This window comes from Lycorma delicatula, chromosome 10 (assembly GCF_047948215.1).
Source record: "Lycorma delicatula isolate Av1 chromosome 10, ASM4794821v1, whole genome shotgun sequence".
NCBI classification, from domain to species: domain Eukaryota; kingdom Metazoa; phylum Arthropoda; class Insecta; order Hemiptera; family Fulgoridae; genus Lycorma; species Lycorma delicatula.
The window spans coordinates 7,844,278-7,864,197 of NC_134464.1; the positions used below are offsets into that span (position 1 = coordinate 7,844,278).

Consider the following 19,920-nt stretch of genomic DNA (forward strand, 5'->3'; position numbering starts at 1 on the left):
TTATTTTTAGTTGTTGACAGGGTGCGCCTACCCATTTTAGTAAATATATGACAAGTGAGCAGTTGAGAAACGTAAGCCGGTGGTGTATGGCACCGCGCTTAGCCCGCTCACGCTGTTAGGTAAGCTCTAGGAGCTATTTAGGACACTGGTCGCTAAACTGTTTCGAGGCCCAGTAGCAGTTTGTGGCACAGACATTTAGTCTTATGCTTTTGGGCGACCGATTGGGGTGGTGATGGGAGAAATACAAAGCAAACCAAAAAATTCGTAAACGACTATAACGGGACAGAGTAACTAACTTACAATTACGAAAAAAAAATTATTTATTATGTGTCGGACCTAATAAACTACATAGAAAGAGAATTATAAAATAAGAATGAATCCAGTATTTTAAATAGTTACTTAAGATTATTACCGTCCAGCAAAGGCAAACAGCAGATATTACAATTAAACACGTCGTTTAGTATAAAATGCGTTGCACTAAATATTTATGCAGATAAATAGAGAATGTGATGGAATATTAATGTGAGTGAATGTCTTATTTGTAATTAATTGTACAATGATGAATAAAACCGGCCTCATCTTTGTTGCGTATGAGTGCGCCTTATTTAATACTTACTTTTCCCGACTAATATTAATCGGAGTAGTCGATTATAAAAATTAATCGCCGACGAATTAATAGATTAAAGAATTTAGTCGATAGTCTCATGCCTTTTCCTTTTCTATTTAGCCTCGGGAACCACCGTAAGGTATTACTTCAGAAGATGATATGTAAGTGAAGTATAGTCTTGTACAATCAGGTCGACCGAGACCATTGTTAGGTATTGCTACATAGGATGAGATATGAACGATTTGTAGCGTATAAAACTGCCATGCCTGACCGGGATCTCCGGATAAAAGGCCGAGACGCTAACACTCGCACATCAGGGCCGGCTCCGAGATGTCTGGTTAATTGAAACCCAACCACCAGAGAGCACCGGTATTCACGATGCCTACCGGACGCTATTATTTGCGTATGTAGATGTCCTCAACGACGTAAAAAAACCCAAAAAACTAAAAACTAATTTCTTATAAAATATTTGAAGTATAAAAAAATATATATATAAAATTTGGGTCAGTTTGTCGCTATACAGATCTCCGATCATGGACATGTATCTGTAAAGTAATTAAAAATTATTAACGGTTGTTTAATATATTAACGTTAATATTATTTGATTTTTATGTTTAAAAAAAATGTTTAAAAATTTCAGTAAATTCATTTTTTTTCATTGAACTTTTTTAAATGTTCGTGAAAAACATTTATTTATTAATTCTGATGTGCATTATCTTTTATATATATATTTTTTTCCCAAACTCATCGTTTATTGTAGTATAAAGTTTTATGTTTTGGCATCATTGATCACTGTTACTATTTCTGTTGAAGGATTGTGACAGAAACTTATATATTTAATTTATTTACTAATTTTTCGTTGGTGTTCTCAATTGTTTATCTAACTAAGTAAGTAATTTTATACTATAATTAGAATTTAAGTTTGATTTATTTTTTCTAATGAAAAATCGATAATGTGGGCGTAATCCTGTGATGTAAATCATTTTACGTAAATATTTATTCCATGACATTGCCTCTCGTTGTTCATAATTCAAGTTCACAGAATTTTATAATTCATACTGAATTTTAATACCGATGAGAATCTCCATTCCTTTAAGCAGATGATGATCCTTTTGTGAATGTATCTGCTGCCTGTTTTTCAGACAATGAAGCTATCCGCTTTCACAAGCTTCCTCACATAATGGTCGTATCTAGTTTCGATATGATTTGTATTTATTGTGGAACATCGGGGTTTTTTTTTAACTTTAATGGCACTCTGATTAATATGGCTTTGAATTAACATCAAGTGCACAAACTTCCTTTAACTAGATGTCAAGCCAAACCAACCATTTGGTTGTCTCTATTGCAGCAACATTCAGGTTTCATAGAAGAGAGTGATGCTCATTTCTGCAATTACTTTACCACACAACTGGTCTGCCACAGTTTTAACCCTTTGAGGTTCGAACATTTTTTGGAGATTGTTTAAAAAAAATGCTTATATTATTGCATTGCATGCTTATATTATTGTTGGTAAAAAAACTGTACAGTGCCTAAACCTGAAAATTTCATGATTTTTGACTAGAAATTGATAACTTTTATTCAAATCTGTAAAATTATGTTTTTTTAGAACTGTCAGTACACAAATCACTATCAGATTGAACATTCCTAAGATTCTGATCAATCTTAATCGTGTTTGAAATTTACCTCCCATTTTATGTATTATAGCAAACATCAGAAACAATGATAAACGTACAGTGTTCTCTGCTATCTATAAACTATACCACAGGCCAATAAATACAGTGGTTTTTTTTTCCTACATCCCAGGGCCGGACATCCAATTAAGTATACTCGGCTCAGAGACGTGTCTTTTGACTCTAAGGCGGTCTTCCCGCCCACCGGTTTTACACCCGGCGCGGCAGGTCAACCGCCCCGGTACTAGATCTTTTCTTGCCTGCCTCGAATTCCCGCCGACGAGGGCAAAGCCCGGCTATGCCGTTCCCCACCCCCGCCGACAGAAACCCGATCTCGGTCTTTATGCCATTTACCTCAAACCGGCGCGACCAGCACAAGGAGCGCGCGCACCCCCAAAACCAGCCACGCCGGTCGGGTCTAGGTCTTTTAATTTTATCTCCGCGAAATCTCCCCGGAGTCCCCGTCCCCTCACCGAAACCTGCAGGGCATACAGGCTCTCAGAGACGGGGCTGTCCACCTAACCCTATTTACGATTGAACCTAACGATTCCTTGGTCGCACTTCCTCTTCCTTAGTGCGAAGAACCGTACCGGCGAAATTGTTAAAAACGTTCCAGTTCTGCTCCCTCCTTAGCGACCACACTACTATGTTATTCGCGTTCAGGTTATTGACTGCTATGAATTGTCTGTATTGTACCCATCTTCGGCATTCGAACATCGTATGTTCTGCGTCGTCACCTCCTGGCAGTAGTCGCAGTTGGGTGTGTCTCTCTTGCCGAATCTTTTTAAATAGTAACCAAAACATCCATGACCCGACATCATCTGTGTTATGTAAAAGTTCACCTCGCCATGTTGGCGATCCAGCTATGCGTCCAAATCACTTATTAACCTTCCGGTCAAGGCCTCAGCGTTAGTCTCTGCCCGTACTTCTTTCCACCACTGTTGGGTCATCGCCTCGGTCTCAGCTCTACTACACCCTTCCGCTCTCGCTTTCCTGCTCTTGATCTGAAGTTCTATCGGCGGGACCGACGCAAGCACACATATAGCTTCATATGACAGAGTACGATACCCTGCCACCACTCTCAACAATGCCGTTCTGTGCATTCTTTGCAGTTTATCCTTGTTTCTTTGTATCCTGATTGCGTCAGCCCAAACCGGCTCCGCGTATAACGCCGCAGACACCGCCGCCGACGCAATCAGTTTTCGTTTAGAGGCCCCCGGTACTGTGTGTTCCACGAATAATCTCCTGATGGCTTTTATGGTGAGCCCTACTTTTTTGCACACATTTTCTATATGCCTACCAAACTTGAGACTTTTATCTATTGTCACCCCTAGATATTTTGTATCCTTGACCTCAGTTATAACCTCTCCACGGATCACGACCAGAACGCCGCGCAGTCTTCTCCTACCCGTGAAGAGGATACACTTGCTTTTTGCCGGGGATACCTCCATGTTGTTGTTTATTAGCCAGTTGTCTATGAGTCGGAGGGAGCGATTTGCTTTATTCTCTGCATCACCAATTTCCTTATCTTCCACCAATAGTGCAATGTCGTCAGCGTAAGTGACTACGCTGACTCCCTCCGGATAAGGCAACCGGAGCACCCGGTCGTAAAAGATGTTCCATAGCAAGGGGCCTAACACAGACCCCTGCGGAACTCCACCGAAGACCGGAAATCTCACCACCCCCTCCAAAGTGCGAACCTCCGTCCATCTATCAGGCAGTCAACCTGGTTTTGCAAGTGGTCACTAACATTCATTTCTCTGAGCGCCGCTACAATGACCGTCCACGGTACCGAGCCAAACGCATTTTTGATATCTAACTGGAACATCAATGGGATCCTTCTGGTCCTCCAAGTACCGCTCCATACCTCTGCCGCCCAGCTAACCACCCTGTTTATCGCATCCAGTGTCGAAAGGCCCTTACGGAATCCATATTGCTCCAAATGTAGTCTTCCGTTTAGGTCCAGCTCCTCTTGGATCCTGGTAGCAAGAAGTCTCTCAGCAGCCTTACCCATATTATTTATGAGGCTGATAGGATGGTACTCGCAAACGCCTGGGTTTGTATTCGGTTTGGGAAGAAAAACCGTTCTGGCCTCCTTCCAGCATTGAGGGAAGTGCGGTGTTGCAGCCCATAACTCAAAATTTCCGTCATCTCCCACGGTACTATTCTGGCCAGGCCGTTAATGACCGCTGCCGGAACTCCATCTGGGCCCGGACTCTTCTTGTTATTTAACTTGTTAATTGCGGCAATCACCTCATCCTGTGCGAACCTGCCATGTTCGCACAAGAATACTGTGTTGTAATAAAGCTTCCTTTTCATTCTGAACAAACTATGATTTCACAGCCAACTCAATACAATAACAATTATTTGTTTGTTATATTACACAACAAACATGATTAAATGTTCTATAAAAATAAAAGCATAAACAGTTGTTAAGTTCAAAGTAATTATTTTTGTTTACCATCTGAATATTAATTGCGATGTTATATTTGACTTTGAACAATAACAAATGTAACCTCTTATCAAGTGGACTGTCCTGACACCCAAACATGTGATCAGTAGAAACATCATTTTGATACTGATGAAATTTCATCAGTTCTTCTTTCTCGCTCAAAATGAGATTGACAAAAAATCAGCTGTTGGTCTTTTTAGCATAAACTGAACCTGATGAAGAACTGTCAGGTGGTCTTTAAAGAATTAAGGAGAGTTCCACTAGCTAAATAATTTGTTTCCAACCATTTCCCTGTAATGTCCACCGGGAGATTAGAGGAGAGTTTCCAGATTTACAACCAAATTTAAGTGGTAAAAGTAATGGTTTACAGTTGTCAAAACTATATTTTTGTAAAATTATCTTTGCATGGTCATATCTATTGCATAACTTATCTATCTGTATAAATTTTTCCATTAAAGTAATCTTTATCCGAAGATAATTGTCAACTTCATGTGATTATAATTCAAATTCAGAATTTAACTTTGTTATTATGCCCATGATCTTTGAAGAAGGACTTATAATAAGACTTATCAACATGAAAAACACTACAATTTCTTAATGTGATGCATACAAGGATCATTCTTGCTTTCTTCTAGAACATACTGTTATAAGAAGTACGTTAAGTATTTATACCAACACTTTGAAGCTTGTTTAAGGCCGTAACAACTTTTTCATAGTTTGCATACATATTTTTTCAATCTCATATCCTTAAGGTTATCACTTGAGTACATTCTTGTTTAGTTGTCCATTGAGGAACAATGTCTTTACATGAAACGGCGTTATGTTCCATCCTTTTTCCAAGGAGTAAACGAAAAGTTTGCTGGAAGTTGGATATAGCCCTTAGCAATGAGTCTTGCTTTATAGTTAATTATGTCATCCAAATCAGTTTTGACAGTAAACACCTATCCACCCTTGGCAATCTGGATATTTCTTCGGTAGCTGCTATGTTTGATTCTGATGAAAAGAATTTATTTCTTTACCTATCGCTTCATTTCATTCAGATGCTTTGACATTCTATATAGCCTCTTTATGATTTGAAAGTGTTTCTTGAAAAAGAGAACCAGTACCCTTTTTGATAACTGGAAGATTTTGGTAGCTATCCTCGTTATTATCTGTTGCTACTGCATGTGAAATCAAATTTTCAGCTGTTGTTTCTTCTTTAGAAATCAAATTATTTCCTAGTCATTTTGGGTTTTTCAGTAACGTCTTTACTCTGTATAAGAATCAGTGAGCCACAAGCTGTGTCACACGGCCTCACAGATAGATTTAAGGTGAGGTGCTCGTGGTAATCATTATGTTAATATTATTTTGCTGTTCTTATTCTTTTCACTAAGAATACTTGCATCAGTATCAAACATAACTTCATTTAAGCCACCATAAAACAAGAACAGCCATTCAGTAATTACAAGAGATTCTTTTCCTACAAAATTCCATTTCCACGTTCCAGTAAAAAAGCTTCATGTTTAAGTGGCTGTAAAAAAATTAATATTATTTAGAACCAAACTCATCAAGGAAATTTTGTATCTTCCAAAATTTATATTTTTATAATCTGGTATATATTTTTCAGATATGAGATAAGAATTCAAATTATGGTCAATGTGGTAAATGATATTTATCACGATAAAATATTTCACCATAAGCAATATTAACACTAATGTCAGTAAGATTAGAAAAAACTAAATCAGGAGAATTACTGCAACAGTTTAACACTTGTTTTATTGTAAATATTACAATTTGTAGCATAAGTTTTAAGGTGAGTAGCAGCACTTTAAGACTTACATTTGGATGTTAAAATTTTACAAAAGAAACATTTTAGTGGTTTTCCCACGCAAAACCTTGCACATTAAAGTCTAATAATAATAATAATAATATAACAGTCGCTGAACTGTTAATGTGTGTTGAAAGTGAATTAGAGTTGCAATTTATTATTATTTTATAAATTATACAAATAATCATAAATATATTTACTTTATAGCATTCAAATTTTGTTTTGTATTACAGGAATTAGGTTTACTACAACTGAAAGAGGAACCGCCAAATGTTATTAATGGTGATATTGAAAAAGATCCTTTAGCAATTGAAGAGATGAACTTGATTATATTAGAAAATTTAAAAGTTGAAAATGAAAGAGTAAGGATACATATTATTTTTGCTAAACGAATTACAAAGATTCAGTTAAAAAATCCAGTAAAATAAAGATTGATAAAAAAAATCCTTTTGAAAAAAATATTTATTTGAATAGTCTTTAAATTTTTAAAATAATGTATTAATTTTTTTTTAAATTACTAAGAAGTGTAGTTAGTTGGATATCTGGAAAATTGGTGCTCCATTGTGTTAACTTTTTATTATGTAAATTTTGGATTACATACAGTTTATGTAAGCTTGTTTGTGTGTGTGTATATTTAGTCTACCAAGCTGATCTAATAGTTAACTCTTTGGAAATCAGTTGTTTAACAATTGAAAATTGTTTAAAACAATTCTTTTTTGGCATATTTTTTCTTTTAATTCTTGGATTATTCATTCAATTTTGTTTTATGCCTTTTTCTAACTGAATTGTATATGCTGCTCTTAGCTGGGATTCTATTATTCAGAAATTTTTTAGCGAATATTTGATGTGTTCCTGGAAAGGATTTAAGAACACTGATTAGCAACCCATTCCTTGATCTATTAAGGCGTCAGAAAAGCACAACTCAAGGAATGAAACTTATTGCAGTGAAGCATGAATAGTTAACAACTGACAGCAGTAGGTTAGAGTAGTAACATACGCACCAAAAATGATGTTAATAGAAGCAGTGATAAAGGTACATTTAAATAACTGCAGTTCAAGCTCTCTCAGTTCAGTTTTATGTTTCTCACCCTGTATGTGTAAATATACATATTAGCGCTCTTGCAGTGTGCACCACTTCATCAGACGTATTAAATACATTGATGAAAAGTTGTGTACCACACAAATGCTAATTTGTAAGAATTAAAAAAAAGCAAACAGTAGGAGGTGTTTTTATTTTAATTATTATAAATTTATCATTGTATTATTTATATATATATATATATAGCAATAACTAATCTTAATATAATTTAATAACTTTCTTTCTTTTTTTTTAAAATAAACTTAGCAACTCGTCATGTTTTAATGTACGTTAGTCAACTTCAGTGTATGCACTTTTTTTTAGCTGGTCAGATGCCTAGACAATAATCTAACTCTTGCCAGATGTTTGGGAGCATCTGCGGCATTATAAGACCTTTTTTTTTTTGTCTTCAGTCATTTGACTGGTTTGATGCAGCTCTTCAAGATTCCCTATCTAGTGCTAGTTGTTTCATTTCAGTATACCCTCTACATACTACATCCCTAACAATTTGTTTTACATATTCCAAACGTGGCCTGCCTACACAATTTTTCCCTTCTACCTGTCCTTCCAATATTAAAGCGACTATTCCAGGGTGCCTTAGTATGTAGCCTATAAGTCTGTCTCTTCTTTTAACTATATTTTTCCAAATGCTTCTTTCTTCATCTATTTGCCGCAATACCTCTTCATTTGTCACTTTATCCACCCATCTGATTTTTAACATTCTACTATAGCACCGCATTTCAAAAGCTTCTAATCTTTTCTTCTCAGATACTCCGATCGTCCAAGTTTCACTTCCATATAAAGCGACACTCCAAACATACACTTTCAAAAATCTTTTCCTGACATTTAAATTAATTGATGTAAACAAATTATATTTCTTACTGACGGCTCGTTTAGCTTGTGCTATTCGGCATTTTATATCGCTCCTGCTTCGTCCATCTTTAGTAATTCTACTTCCCAAATAACAAAATTCTTCTACCTCCATAATCTTTTCTCCTCCTATTTTCACATTCATGGTCCATCTTTGTTATTTCTACTACATTTCATTACTTTTGTTTTGTTCTTGTTTATTTTCATGCGATAGTTCTTGCATGGGACTTCATCTATGCCGTTCATTGTTTCTTCTAAATCCTTTTTACTCTCGGCTAGAATTAATATATCATCAGCAAATTGTAGCATCTTTATCTTTTCACCTTGTACTGTTACTCCAAATCTAAATTGTTCTTTAACATCATTAACTGCTAGTTCCATGTAAAGATTAAAAAGTAACAGAGATAGGGAACATCCTTGTCGGACTCCCTTTCTTATTACGGCTTCTTTCTTATGTTCTTCAATTTTTACTGTTGCTGTTTGGTTCCTGTACATGTTAGCAATTGTTCTTCTATCTCTGTATTTGAACCCTAATTTTTTTTAAATGCTGAACATTTTATTCCAGTCTACGTTATCGAATGCCTTTTCTAGGTCTATAAACGCCAAGTTTATAGACATTGTGACTCACGCCCCTAACAACTACTGAAAGAGCTGCTGCCCTCTTTCAGGAATCATTCCTTAGTCTGGCTCTCAACAGATACCTCTCCGATATGGTTGCACCTTCGGTCCAGCTACTCTGTATCCCTGAGCACTGAATCCGCTCACCAACGGCAAGGTCTCATGATTCATAGAGGAGGTATTAGACCAACCACCTTTAAAATTTTTTGTATTAAATCATTCAAATCTCAAACTTATCTTTGCTATAACTTTCAATAAAACCCCAAGCAAAAACGTCCAGAGAAGTGATATCTGAGAGATGTAGGTGGCCATGCAGTTGGACTTCGTCTGATCCAATATCTGGAGAAGTGTTTTCCAGGAACATGCTAATGTCATGATAAGTGTTGTGGAGCACCATTTTGTTGAAAACTGAATCTTCCAGGAATCTTAGAAACAGCAAACATCTGAAACATGTAGACGCATGTGTGCCCTGTCACAGTGGACTCTATGAAAAAAACACTTCTCCGACACCATTTTTTCCCCATCATAGCCGACACTTACTTTCTTTTTAATATGGTAATTTATCTCTGCAGCAAACTGATATAATTGGTGGTAATCATTTGGTTTAATGTGAAGAAGCATTTGTAATGTACACTTCCAAATGGAGTGCTTATGACCGATGTCGTGAACAGTAGAAAAAGGAATCTTCAGTCCGTAACTAGATCGCGTAATAGACTTATCGGGCAGTGAACATATCACTTACTTTATGCACAGTCTCTTAACTAACTGAAACCTTCTGATGATTTCCAGTTTGTGAAACCCATCTTCTAGTCTCCAGTTCATATCCTTGGAATACAATAGATTTGGATGTAGGAGAATTGACATTCAATTCAGTTCATACAAATGCATAACTGATTGAAAGCAAAGCATGAACTGAATATTTTTTGTGGGGGTCTGCATCTTGATGGACTACTACAATTGCATTCAATTCGGTTTGTATATGCTGCTGACTATACTGAACAAATTTTTGAGATACATTCTGTCATTTGACCCTACATTTAAGAGATTACTATGACCGTTTTCTTAAATGTAGGCAATTAGTTTTGGATGCTTTCAGCCCAGACTTCCTGTATATAAAACACATGGGTAGGTCTGATACATGCATATTGATAAAACGTATATAATAAATATATTTACCTGTTATAAATTTGCAAAATAGTTTTGTTTTCCTAAAACATACTTGTGATAATAAAGTTTCAACCAAATGTGTAAATATAAGATAAGTAAAGTACCTTATTATAATAAAGTTAATTCATTTATAATTAATTAATATCCAAAACCACTTTGATTATGAATATATCTTTAAAATATTCAATTTTTTTATACGTGTTAATGTTATTGTAATTCAAATAGTTTTACGTTATTCATAATTACCTTTGAATTATTAGTAATTTTTTATTTACAGGAACCTCCAAGGGAAGTACCAAGAATCGCATTACTCAAAAGAGATGTGTAAATAAATAATTCAGTATATGATGGAATTATGAAAGAAAAATCCATTGAATATAATCAAAGTTATAATTCAAAATCACATTTAAATATTCATACAAAAACGAAAAATTATGATTGTAATTTCTGCCAAAAATGTTTTAGTGATGTTTCTTAATTAAAGATGCATATTAATTTACACACCAAGGAGAAAAATTATGTATGTAAATTTTGTCAAAAGTCATTTAATATTAAAAGCAATTTAACGACACATCTTAATATTCATAAAAATGAGAGAAATTATGTTTGCAACTTTTGTCAAATGTCATTTAATTGTAAAAGCTATTTAAAGAGACATCTTAATGATCATACAAAAGAGAAAAATTATGTTTGTACATTTTGTGAGAAGTCTTTTAATCAAAGTTCTATTTTAAATATATTTAAATACATAAAATATAATATTTAAATTACATTTAAATATTCATACAAAAGAGATAAATTATGTTTGTACATTCTGTCAGAAGTCTTTTAATCAAAGTTCTAATTTAAAATCGCATTTAAATATTCATACTAAGGAGAAAAGTTATATTTGTAACTTTTGTCAAAAGTCATTTTATAATAAAACTTGTTTCGACACGCATATTAATATTCATACAAAAGAGAAAAATTATATTTGTAATTTTTGTCAGAAGTGTTTTTATGAAATTTCTAATTTAAATATTCATACTAAGGAGAAAAATTATATTTGTAACGTAATTATATTTGAAAAATTATGTATGTAAATTTTGTCAAAAATCATTTAATGCCAGAAGCAATTTAGAGACATGTAAATATTCATACAAAAGAATAAAAATAATGTTTGCAACTTTTGTCAGAAGTCTTTCAGGGAAAGTTATGCTTTAAAAGTACATTTAAATATTCACAGAAAAGAGAAAAATTATGTTTGTAACTTTTGTCAGTAGTCTTTTAATCAAAATTCTACTTTAAAATCACATTTAAGAATTCATACTAGGGGAAAAAATATATTTATAATTTTTGTCAAAAGTCGTTTAATAATAAAAATCATTTAAAGAGACATCGTAATATTCATACAAAAGAGGACGATTTTACTTGTAACTTCTGCCAAAAGTTGTTTTATCGCATTTGTGATTTTAAAAAACACATTTATTTCCACTCTAAATAAAAAAATTAATGCTTGTAACATTTATCAAAAATCTTTTAAGTTTTTTAAGCATGGCACATTGGTATGTAATATTTTTATACATAAAAAATCTTTTAATAGAGTTATATTTTAGAAAGACATCTTAACGTTATTCTTATTAGAGAATCGTTATGACCTTTAAAATTCTTATAGTAAGAAAATTGATTAAGAAAAAATTAATAGCATTCTTTCAAGTGTGTGTAATTTAAGATTCGGATAACAAAATTTATTTAATGTTTATAATTTATTTAACATTACATTTTTCTCACTTTTATATGTTGCAACTAAAGGTGGAGAGGTTTCAATTTATATATTACTGTATTTTATAATGTGTGGGTATGTTTATGAACATTTTAAGTCCAGAACCATGGCAATCAGAAAATTTGGTGTAAAGAGGTGTGTGTAAAGTTCTTAAGTGAGACTTGTTATACAAATCACAAGTTACATGTGTTTTTCTTGAACATTTTTTCCTCAAGTGCATTTTCACAAATAACAGTGACATGAATGAATTTAAAGCCTCATTGTGATTTTATATTAAAGTTAACTTATCTGATATCTGTGCCGCAACTAGTTTCACTGTTTTCCTCCATGCTTTTATGAATACCATCGTTTAATTTTAATGGTTCTGAAAATTCAAAATAAATTAAACTTTAGAAAAGGCAATAGAAATTGTTTGTTCAGTTTAAAAGATTATAATTTATCCAGCTTATTAATTTTACACATACTATTTGTTCCGCACAAGATCTTCCCTTTCTAAACCACCCTGATGTATTCTCAAAGTTGTTTATTGATGTGCAATGTGTATTCTCTACAACTTTTGTAAGATTTTATAGATTACTGAAAGAAGAGAAATTCCTTTGAAATTATTAACTTCCATTTTGTCTCTTTTTTCTGTGTCCCAAATGTTCTAAAAATAATTTCTCTAATAGATCATATATTAATTATCTAATATTCATAATTTTAAACATTGCATTGTTATTCTCACCAGATGCTTTATTATTTTTTAGAAATATGATTATATATTCTTTATTTTTTGTTTATTTGGGGGATTTGAGTTTTTTAGTTAAGTTACTGGTTTCAAACAGTTGAGCTTTTCTTTGGGGTTCTTAGCTGTTTCAATAGTTTTTCATAATAATTTGCTAAAGTTTTTCTATCACAAGTTTATTCGACTTAATTAAAAATATTTTTACTTAAATTTTATCTGCAATTAATTTTTTAGAAATTAATTTTCTTTGTGAGTAGACTTATTTTATTGTAATGAAAATCTCAATTTATTTAAATTTCAGTTTTAGAAATACACGTATAAAATATAATTGTAATTCTTATGTGATGATAATAATATTTTGTTTATAATATAAAATATTTCAGAATTATGTATTTTGATTTTTTAATATATCTGTGAAATTGAAACTTATGGATTAAATGATAATTTATATATGTTTATTTAATTTTAAAAGTTGTATTATCGATTAATTTTCAAATGTACATCCCACGTGGTTCATTTTTTAATCTAATAAACAAAGTTTTACAGAAAACAGATTGTTTTTTAATTTAAAACATTCCTTTTTATAAAAATAAATAGATTGTATTAGTGTGACTGAATGCAAGTTTATTAAAAATATTTTGTGTTATGATCATTAAAACTAAATTAAGCTACCCTTTTTGCCCAACCTACATATGGTGAAAGTGTTACTAAAGTATGTGTACATCCAGGTCCTTGGATTTCTGTAACCTTAACCTTTCCATTTTAAATGTTTAGTGTTCCAACTGTGGAGTTCTGATTTTGGTGGCATCTTATCAAAAAATGGATTGTTTTGAGATGCAGCATTTATAAAAATATCATTTTTTTATCTTTAGTGATCGAATAGTAATTAAGTGTCTTTAGGGGCATAATTAGAGGTTTTTAGGGGCATCGAATACTTCGGTCATTAGCCCCATCCCACTTCAAAAAAAAAAATTAAAAAAAGGTTCAATAAACACATTCTCATGAAAAAATGATCAAAATTTCACATTCTTCTATAATTTCAAATCCAAAAGTTACCGCCTAGGCTTTCCTTTCAGCCATCCTTTCTTGCGTTTTTCCATTCTGCGAACGGCCTCAACTTCCGATGACAGTGTGTCTGAGGCTTCGGACATGGCATCGTCTTCTCTTTCTGATGCCAATGACGTTCTGCCGGCTTACATCAGGTGATGAAAGCTTCATTGGTGCTGTAAGCATCGTTGCAATTGAATCTAAACTCGCAAGCGATGCACTTTTGGCGGCTGATGAACTTGATTCAATGTCTAAGGCTGTGCTTGGGCCGGCTGATACAGATGCTCTCGCCACAGCTGTTCTCTGAGCTTTTGGAGCCTCTGTACGTACAGTTTTATTATCGTCTGAGTCTGGTGCTTTTTCAATAATTACTTGCACCTTCATTTTGGTTGACTCAGATTTTTCTTGTACTCTTGTCACAGTATCACTTTGACTCGTCGTCAGAGTGATCTTTTGATCTTTGTCAGATAAATCAAGACTTTTCTTCATTACGTCTATTGATGGCGTTATAATCGAAGGTTTTGCCAGTTTTTTAAACTGCGCTGGTACGGGTCTTATGTCAACGATGTCATTCCGGGAATGAGCCTTCTCATGTTTACTTAGTTGTGTCTGATGAGTCGACTCGATCTTGGAATCGATGATTCTTTCTATCATTGTTGTGAGACATGGCCAATAAAGTAATACATCCGAGGAATTTACTCGTTAGCCCCGTTAGCCAGCTATACGTATTGTACATAAGTACAGCTGTTGCCGCCCTGGACGTGGAATGTAGATGTTGTGTTCCAGACGTGGGGATTACCTACCTCAGGGCAAATCTTTTATTTATCATTATTGTAATGTTACTTTATTTTCTTGTTATGGATAATAATTTAAAGATAATTTGTTCCAGCATTTTTTTTATTTTTTATTTTTGACTCATTTTCATTCTCTTTTTTTCAGTTCGTTTCTTGTTTACATGTGTTGTTTTTACACAAGTTTTTACAAGTGTTTTAACCTAACAGAAAGTACATCAATGAAGTACTGAGAAAGTTCTTTTTGTCGGCTTCAAAAGCCTAAAATTTTTGTATTTTTTTAAAGTAAATTCCAACCTTGCAGTCTTGATCCTAACAGTTCAGCTTCATCTTTTCATAAATTTAAATCCCAAATCAAGTCATTTAATTCACGTTGTGATATAAGATGTGTCTTATTGGAAGATAATTCAAAATCAAAATCATTGTTGTTTTCTTCAGTACTGCCTGATTCTTCATCGCTGCTTTCCAAACATACATTCTCAGATGGCTCAGGAACCAGAATAATTTCACTATAGGTACAGGCCTGATTGTAGATTGCAATGAAGGGTATTTTACAGTCAGTATGTTTAGAATTTTTTACAAATTCCAGACACACTTGTTAAAAAAAAGTAACAATCGGTTACATGATCCTATCGTTCACACCAAACCATAGGTACACCAAATGGCAAAGCCTTTTGTGTACCTTTCAGCCATCCTATTAAACATACAGAACAATTAATACATACTATATGAGGAGCCTGCATCTTATCCTGATCAATTTTACACCGAAAGTTCAATTGACATGCTTTTTTAATTAAAGGTGTAAATGTTTTTTTCTATTTGATTTTACGGTAAACTCGCCACATACATAACAAAGGCCACCCCCATCATATACACAATTTCGAGGCATTATGACACTGCACTATTAATAAACTTAAGACATCAATAAGACTGAACAAAATTAATTCATTCCTAAATTCAGTGCTTAATACAAACACAGCTGTGTTTTCAGCTACATGTTTTGGCCTATTTAGACATGATTAATATTGTCCGTGAAGGCTCACTCTTCAGTATTAGACATATGTGACACTCTTCAGTCACATATTAGACATGATGTCATAATATGTGACTGCGAACGGATTTAATTCTTTTTCTAGTATTGTTTATTTATATCTTACAAATTATGTTAAAATTAAGCGATAAAAAATGAGCTAACAAAATACAATATATAGGAGCTTAAAATGCTAACTTTACGGAAAAATGAAAAACATACTTTAATTAAAATAAAAAAAAATTTTCAAAAATGGTGGCCGATAGAAAGATTCTGAGTTCATACTTAAAACAGATTAAAATCATGTTTTACATGTTAATACACAAATTTTTCTATTTGATTTTACGGTAAACTCGCCACATACATAACAAAGGCCACCCCCATCATATACACAATTTCGAGGCATTATGACACTGCACTATTAATAAACTTAAGACATCAATAAGACTGAACAAAATTAATTCATTCCTAAATTCTGGCTCATCAGGAATACAGAAAATCGCCCACCATGAGAAATCTTGTACAACCTGGTGTTAGTCTTGTCCAGGCTCTCTCTAACAATGTACAAAAAACTAACCAGAATGGTAAAGGGTTTTTTAGACTAAGTAAAGTCTCACACATCTGCTAATGTAACATTGAGCACAGGCAAGGAGAGAATGGTTACTTCTGCTACTAAGACCAATACTGGTTTACTGAAAACCACTTCAATCAATCGCTATTATATAAAATTCAATACACCAATTAACACAGCAAACAACAATGATCTCTGTGAAGGGATCTATTAAAACATTGCCTGTTTTCCCAGAGAAAACAAAATGCATCTGCTTTTCTCGGTTGAGTGAAGATGTTGACCTCATCTGTTTTTATGTGGTGAACTATTTGAACCATGCATCCAGATTAGAATTTTAAGATTTTGTTTTGACCAGTGATTGTCACATAAAGGAGCTGAAGGTAAAATATCTAAAAATGCTAGACATGCTGAGGTTTCTGTCTAATACTTGTTGGGTGGCTGATCAAGTATGAATGTTACGATACTACCAAGCTCTGGTCCGTTCCTTCTTGGAGTATGTTTGTGTGGCTTATTTGTCTACACAAGCCCCCACTCGAACGAGGATGCTCACGGCAGTCCATCATTCATTTGCCCATCTTGCTACTGGTGCGTTTCGTTCAAGCACTGTTGTATGTCTCTTAGTGAACAGTAGTAAGCCAACTCTTTGGTATAGACAAACTAAATGATGTGCTCCTATATGGCTTGTCCAACCCCTTTGACATGGTGTTCTCCATCCCACATCGTAATCAATATGAGGAACACCCCAGACTAGTGCCCTGCTAGGCATCAGAGCTTACCGCCTAGGTTTCTGTAGATATATAATTATCTACAGATCTCAATATTATTATCTTTGGCAGCTCTCTCTCTCTCTCTCTTCTTTTTTTATAAATTACTGCTTTAGTTTTTGTCAATATCATAAAAAGTTATATGAATCAGGTTATTTTACAACAAGAATTTTATATTATTTTAAATAATATGAATCCGGATGCTATAGTTTATACAGATCGCTCTAAACACGGTAATGCTTTTGTAGTTGTCAAACTATGAAAGCATGTCTATTGACATAGAACATAAATGTTTGGCCTTACCAGCATCGTCAGTGTTTTGTTGTGGAGCTGTGCTATTAATAAGGCTTAAATATAATTACAAACATATCGTCACGTACTTTTCTGTTCAGATTCCATGAGTTCCTTTCAGGCAATTAGTAACTTGTACTTTCAACTACCTGTTCCCTGTGAGATTCAGTCTGTTATTTCTGGGATGATTTAATGTAATACAAGTGTGAGCTACTGCTGCTTCCCTAGCCATAACACAAGTTCAGCCAACGGGCACGTTGATAGCCCACAACAGCAGCTTGTTTGCAGGCTGCTTTCACTGATCGCATTGTTTTGAATGATCTTGTCTGTTTTCTGAAGAGGATGGTTCATGATGAGTGGAGGGAAAGTGAGTGGAATGCTACCATCAGCAATAAACTTCACCCAGTTAAGAACAGTAAGGGATACCACATCCCTTATGGCTGTGTTTGTTATGCAGCATTGCATCGGAAATTTAAATTAGGGCTAACTAAATAAAATATTTAGAAATATTTCAGGTAATAATATGTCAGTTTTATAGATTGCGTTGTAATTTCTTAAGACCTTGCATCTGTATTCGAATACTTTGTTATTGTAGTGTTTTGTATATTTATGTTATTTGGCGTATACCAGATTGTAATTTTGTTTTAATCTAGATTTTTACTATTGCTATTTTATTGTGATATTGCAAGTTTTAATTATTAATTTTATTTGTTTTGTATTATGGTTGTTCAATTTTTAAGTTTTACATTTGATATTGTTAACTTATAATAATAATAATAATAATAATAATAATAATATTGTATCCGGTCTGTAATTACAACTCTTCATTGTGTGTCCACGAATAAAAAAAATTCCTTTTTAAATTTCAAATTTCCTCTTACAACCGGTTTTATCAGCTATATTCAACCCGTGGAGCTCTGGGAAACCATTGAGGTGAACTGTTTTCTAAATCGAGGCCAGTATGGCTTCACGAAAGGGGTTGGCACCGAGGATTGCATCTTAAATTATATTTCCGAGGTGGAAAGCGCTAACTGTAAACATATTTTAGCAATTTTTATAGACATACAGGCAGCATTTCCTTCCTTGTGTTGGAGTTCTGTCCTCTACAAGTTGGAACGCAATGTTCCCGTAGCCCTGCAGTCCGTGGTACGTGACTATTTGTCAACCTTACGGCTCTTGTTTAAGTATGCGTACCTTGTTGTGGAAAAATCCGTCACCAGCGAAAGCCCGCAGGTTTCCGTTCTCGGTACCCTGCTGTGGAAGCTGGTATTCGATGGATTTCTGGGATTGACATTTCCAGAAGGGGTTACGGCCCAGTCTTTCGCTGATGACTGTCTTCTTTTAGTTCGTGGTAATAAACGACCGCAGGTGAAAGACCGGGCGCAGGCGGCCTTGTCAATCGCAGAGGGCTGGATGAACATTTAAAATTTAAAGATTTCTGTGCCCAAGACTGTTTATGTTTCTCAAGGATGCAGACAAATTATCATACAGTCGTAACCCTCACATTAAAGACTGTGAAATCAGCCGTGTTAGAGTTCATAAGTACCTAGGTGTTTTGTTTGATGAAAAGTTACTGTTTAGCAATCACATTAGGCAAGTAGCGGCGGACGCCGTCTCAATAATGCACAAACTTAGGAGGATTGCTCGGAAACGCTATGGGTTGTTGGGCATGGTGTACCGAGGAGTCTTCGAAAGCATGACCTCATACGCGACGCCAGTTTGGGCGCTTAGGTTGCATATGAATAAAGCACTTGTCGAAATTTAAGGAGTGCCCAGCACAGAGCCTTAATTGTATGCACTGGTATTTTTAAAACAACCTCCTACAAGGCTACCACTATATTAGGAAAGGCTCTTCCACTCGATTTAGTGGTAAAGTTCGGGCAGCTATGTGGAGATTGCGAAGAGGTCGGGATTGCCAAGAAGTACTTGGATGCGGTTTCGATCCGGGCCTGTACCGGAGCGGAACGGTGATCACAATGCACCGGATCTAAATTTCGTTCATTTAAACCCGTCTCCCGCCCGCGGAAGAAGCTGCTAGCCTCGTGATGGAAGCATGGCAGCTGGAATGGCACACTACGACTAAGAGTAGATCGTTGTATAAGTTTATACAGGATCTGGGGGGATGATTTCCCTGGAGCTCGTTTTTAAGGACAACGGGTGCCCGGGTCCTCACCAACCATGTTAATTTAAACCAATATCTGTTTCGGTTGCTTCTTGAAGCTGATGATCTATGCGTCTGCGTGGAGGTCCAGTCAAATGAACACCTGATGTTTGATTGCCCTGCTCTTGTTGGAGGGGAGGAGGGCAGAGACCGGGCCACCCTGGAACTTCAGAGGTCAAGAGTAAAATTGGCCACTCACAAGCGGCGAGAGCCGCATTGTCGGACTGTGTGTAAGTTCCTTGGTGCGGTTTCTACGTTGAACCGACATCAGTAGTTTACCTAAGGGAAAAGGCTCCTACCGCACTGTTGTGTGAAGCTAACCTAGAGACGTATATGGCTGACCATATACGTATATGGCTGACCATATTAAATCGCTTGGAGCCAATTAAGGCTCCAAGCGATTTAATATGGTGGACAGGTACTTGCTGGCATACAGCGATCTAGGTGTTGCAACGAATTGCTGTCTAGACGAAGTAAATTTTAATTTATGGATATCATATTTATTTTTAG

General features: G+C 34.7%; 1 long non-coding RNA gene across 1 annotated transcript; it reads left to right on the top strand.

Moving 5' to 3' along the window:
• Nucleotides 1–1,408: 1,408 nt before the first annotated feature.
• Nucleotides 1,409–13,286, top strand: LOC142331570 (uncharacterized). Its single transcript, XR_012758047.1, has 3 exons — nt 1,409–1,495; nt 6,770–6,898; nt 10,547–13,286. It is a non-coding gene; the product is annotated as an uncharacterized LOC142331570 (long non-coding RNA).
• The last annotated feature ends 6,634 nt before the right edge of the window (nt 13,287–19,920 follow it).